The sequence below is a fragment of the Garra rufa genome, chromosome 22 (assembly GCF_049309525.1).
Source record: "Garra rufa chromosome 22, GarRuf1.0, whole genome shotgun sequence".
Taxonomy (NCBI): Eukaryota; Metazoa; Chordata; class Actinopteri; order Cypriniformes; family Cyprinidae; genus Garra; species Garra rufa.
Genome location: NC_133382.1, coordinates 10,296,197 through 10,301,994, shown reverse-complemented (window position 1 = coordinate 10,301,994; position 5,798 = coordinate 10,296,197).

The following is a 5,798-nucleotide window of genomic DNA, read 5'->3' as shown; positions in this document are numbered from 1 at the left end:
GCCAGCAATGACCACTATCTGAGGAAGGTAAACAATGCTGATAAAACCATTTCATTTAAACTTTTGTTAGTGGTAGCCTAAACTACCGGTAATTCTATAAATTACTTTGACTGACAAGGAATCCACTGACCTGCAAGCAACAGCAAGAAATTTCTCAGAATAGAAACAAAGCGAGTGTAAAATAATTATTTAGGACGGAAAAAATATTTAGTATCGAATAATTTCAGTAGGTGGCGGTATTGCCCTAAACGTTTGCTTATATTACAACAACATATTTAAATTCAAAAGTAAAACCCGTTGTTTATGTGTGACTATCAAATAACGCTCAAATCTCTATTTATACAGGGTTGGTCTAGCTAGTGTGCATGCAACGAGTAAATGCTGAGGGGAAACAATTTGGTAACTTATTTGCGACTCGGTTGCTAAAAACATCAGAGGAAATTTCAGACAAAAAGAGTAGCGAAAAACAGCCAGATGATTTAACATGACCAAGTGATGGCAAAGATTTAAAATTGTGACCCTGGACCACAAAACCAGTCATAAGGTTAAATTTTACAAAACTGAGATGTATACATCAATTGAAAGCTCAATAAATAAGCTTTCTATTGATATATGGTTTGTTAGGATAGGACACTATTTGGCCAAGATACATCTATTTGAAAATCTAAAATCTGAGGGTGCAAAAAAATCCAAATACAGAGAAAATCACCTTTAAAGTTGTCCAAATTAAGTTCTTAACAATGCATATTACTAATCAGAAATTACATTTTGATATATTTATAGTAGGAATTTTACAAAAACTCTTCATGGAACATGATCTTTACTTAATTTCCTAATGATTTTTGGCATAAAAGAAAAATCAATAATTTTGACCCATACCACATATTTTTGGCTATTGCTACAAATATACCCCAGCGACTTAAGACTGGTTTTGTGGTCCAGGGTCACAATTGTGAAAAACGCACCTGTAATGTTTCATATGTAAATGTTAAAATGTAAATATCAGGCTTTTGAGGACGTTTATTTATATACCTCTTAATCATATTGCATTGCATTGTTTTGCACCCAGGTATGTTTTGGTGCTAGGATGCTGGTTTTAGCTGGTCCTTTGCTGGTTTATACTGGTCCTTGACCAGCAACATGACCAGCTGGACCAGCATAAACCAGCAAAGGACCAGCATTAACCAGCAAAGGATAAGCATAAACCAGCTAAAACCAGCATCCCAGCACCAAAACATACCTAACCAGCATATGCTGTTTTTTTTTCAACAGGGAAATAAAGTTACAGAACTTTGATAATAAAATAAAGCATTTAAATATCAGCTTACTAAGACATTTTATTGGGGGATACATAGTGATCTGATATTTATATGCATTTTACATAACTATAAGTAGGTATAGAGAGTTTGTACTTGCGTCACGATATTGGTGATATGTAAACAACAGCATGGATTGGACAGTTAATGTACTATTGAATACATTGTTCTGCTAATTTATGCTGTCTAAACCATGGGGGGAAAAAACGAGCAAAAAGTGCTAAAACATATAAAGAATTCTTGAGACATGGGACAAAAGATGTCCAGCAATCATAACTGCTATTAGTTTAAAAAATAAAAATATTTTCAATTGTGAAAGTATGTTATGGGGGTTAAAAGTAGAATGTATTTAACACAATTATCCCCTACAATTTAATTGTATCATTATTATGTGAAATCTATGACACTTATTGTCTTATTGTTTTAAGTTAATAGGTGGTAAAGATATGTACAAGCAGTGTTAATTAAGATATTAGCCTAAAATTTCACCTACATGACCGAAAATTATAAGAACAAACACAAATGTTGTCAGGATTCTTGCACTGGAAATCCTGGTTCAGTTTGGCCAACTACCAACGCCTTTTGTTCCTCAGACAGACTTTTTTGCACTCTTCTCCTTGGTTTGTTAAAGCTTTTGGCAGTCTGTAGTACTCCAAATGTTTTTCCTGGTCCGATCAATTAGTACAGCCCAAAACATGACAATAATTGACCATTTTCAGCAGCAATAATGAGCAAAATATGTGAGCTCCGTTCGGTTCAGTGGTATTGGTCATGTTCACGTCCAATATGGCTGATTGATGAAATGGCACTGTGAAAACACTCTATAGGCCTACTGTTAAAATAATCTCAATCAGTTTTACATTACAAATCTTTATTTTCCCCATATAAATATGAAATGTGCACCAAGTCGAATACTTTTGCTCAGTTAGACCTCTATATAAAATATAGGTGTTTTTCCTTCTCAAGTAGAGCTCCACATTATCACTGTATCATATGAGAAATGTAACAATATTGAACTTGACAAAAACACCTATTCAAACTGTTTTACATTTTTATTTACTTTTGTCAGTCATTTTTGTGCATGGTTGGCACTTTATTAAGTGAATAATTAAATCCTGAAGTAATACCAGTTGAGAAGCACTAATCCTAAAGTGCTAACATACTGGCCGTGAAATAAATACACACTGCTTTTGTGAACTGTGTGAAACAGGCCTGAGAACAAACACTTCCTCTGTGATAGTTCGTTAACTGTGCCACAGAAGATGATCAATGCAGACTGAAATTATGTGAAAGAACTACTAAAAAAGCCTTAGTGACAGCATCTGAACAGCAGTGCCAACACTAATGTCATTCTTTTTTAAGTTTTAAAGTCTTTCATGTTCAGTTTTTAAATACTTAGTTCAGTTTTTCTACATGCTTATTTCAGTTTTAGTTCTTTCAGTGCATCAAGTAAATGAGAATGAAAAATGTTTCTTTGGCAACTACCTGAAATAACTCTGGCTCACACAAATATACTTCAGCTTGGGAGAGCGCATATTACTCACTGTGCCTTCTGAAAGGATCATTTCCATCTGCTATAATATGATGTATCATAATTTTTTTATTTCTGAAATCAGCAGGATTTGTGCGCATGATGGACTGCCCTTTTAAAAAGGACCATTTGTCTTTTACAGCTTGTTAAACAGACTTGTCTCTGATTGCAAGACTTTGTGTAAATTAAGATGACACATTCTACATTCAATGAGTCAGTGAATCACACAAGCAACCATTGTGAACGCCAGCTGCAATTTCATGCTAATTATTGCAATTAAGGAAACTGAAAAAAAAAAAAAAAAAATCCAAGCTTCTGGCAAAGAGACTGACTAAAAGGGACATTTATATAAAAACATTTTGAAAAAGCATCTATTGACAGCATAATTAACTCTTCAATAATTCATAGCTGAAGCAATGTAATCGACTTTTATAAACATAACAATGCTGGTGCAAAATCTATTAAAAATATGTAAATTTCGGAAGATAATAATAACTTTTCATGTACAGTGCCACACCAGATTATATACATTAACATTTTTATTTTTCCTTAACAGTGGAACTACTTGTTTTGTTGCCAGTTATCTTCTTGCTTCTTGATTCACTGACAAATCATTCTCTGGCATGGTGTATGAAAGCGGGTCAAACAATAATCTTGCTTTTCGCATCATTCACAGAGTATGATTTTTGGCACTGGTCAACCACTGCCCCAAGTTGTTATTCTTCTAAATTTGGATATTTTCAGCAGTCTTCAGAAAGCAAAGCATTCAAAGATTAAATGTCAAAATATAAATCCTTCAACATTCTTACAAACTGCAAAAAATATCAAGCAATTTTCCAAGAATAGACAAAAAAAAAAAGTTTCTGATCTGGCAAACTAACTAACTAAATAAATAAATGCCTGTAGGAGGTTTAATGGCTGAATGAGACCTGTAAGGTTTGTGTGATGCGCAGTATTGCAGAAATATGTCTAGGTGTATATGAACTGTCCTCTAGTGGTTGGGGTATGCAAGTGAAATATACATTTTTTTAACAGTGCAAACTCAGGCAGAGCGATTTTTTTTTTAATATAACGTGATTATTTATAATATAGAGTTGAAGTCAAAAGTTTACACACACCTTGGAGAATCTGCAAAATGTTAATTATTTTAACAAAATAAGAGGGATCATACAAAATGCATGGAATTTTTATACTGATCTGAATAATATATTTCACATTAAAGACCAAAAATAGTTGAATTTATAAAAATGACCCTGTTCAAAAGTTTACATACACTTGATTCGTAATACTGTGTTGTTACCTGAATGAACCACCGCTGTGTTTTTTGTGTTCAGTGATAGTTGTTCATGAGTCCCTTGTTTGTCCTGAACAGTTAAACTGCCTACTGTTCTTCAGAAAAATGCTTCACCCAGGGGTTGAAAACTTTTGAACAGAATGAAGATGTGTGTATTTTCTTATTTTCTTATTTATCTTTTTTTTTTTTTTTCATTTAGTACTGCCCTTCAGAAGCCAAAAGATACTTACATGTTCCCCAGAAGACAAAATAAGTTAAATTTACCCTGATCTTCAAATTCAAAAAGTTTTCACCCCCGGCTCATAATGCATTGTTTTTCCTTCTGGAGCATCAATGAGCTTTTGAACCTTCTGTAATAGTTGCATATGAGTCCCTTAGTTGTCCTCATTGTAAAAAGATAGATCTCAATCATACAGTCATTGTTGGAAAGGGTTAAAACACAAAAATGCTGAAAAACCAAAGAATGTGTGGGACCCGAAGGACTTTTCTGAAGAACAACAGGCAAATAAGGGACTCATGAACAACTATCACAAAAAAAAAAAAAAAAAAAAAAAAAACACAGCCGTGGATCATTCAGGTGACAACACAGTATTTAGAATCAAGTGTATGTACATTTTTGAACAGGGTCTTTTTTATAAATTCAACTATTTTCTTATGTGGACTATATGTAAACATTTTATATGAAATATCTTATTCAGGTCAGTACTAAATAAAAAATAACATGCATTTTGTATAAAACATGCATGTGTTCAACCTCCATTAGGGATTTATTTTGAAAATTAAACATAAAAATTAGTCACTATAATGTCTATAAGGATAATTAGCTTTATTTGTACCTTAATTTTAGTATTGCAGCAGTAAATTCTGGGAATACTAATTCTGTCCAGTTCTATACGTATAAATATTGTTTTAAAACACTCTTCATGCATTAACTCAATAATATATATATATACATATATACCTATATATATCAATTATACAATAATAAAAATCTATGTATGAAATAAACGAACTCTAAAAATAACTAAATGTTAAACACAGGTTTTAATGCGTGACATGTGTTTCCTGTAATGTTATGAGTCATTGTCGTTACTGGATATGTTGCGGTCTGTCCTGCTGGATGCTAAGTAGGAAACAGCTGTGTTCATGCAGGGGCGCTGGAAGGGAGGCCCAGATCACCGATTGCTCCGTTGAGCCGCATTCAATTCTCAGGTCGTGTTTTGGACACTAAAACGTAAAATAATTGAATTCTATACGTTTCAAAGAGTGTTACCCTAACAGAACAAAGAATATCCACCTCAGCAGCATACACAAAACATTTTTAAAACACTTTATCTTATCATCACAAACGAATGTGATTGGTTCCTCAGCACCAGCGCAGAGAAAGGTTTTAGCTACCACGTGACAACGTCGTCGAGGATCTATTTTAACATCGGTACGGACAACAATTTACTCCTACATAATAACACTGATAATTGTTTCTGACGTGGAGTTAAAAATAAACAGTTTAATTAAGAGAATAATTAGTTCGATCCTTTGTGACGCCTCTAAGTCCCGCCCCTTTAAAACATCTATTGCATGCTATTGGCCATTCTACTTACTTATTCTGTTTTTGTGTTCGTCCTGATAAAGTAAAAATGCAGCCCACTTGGGCGGA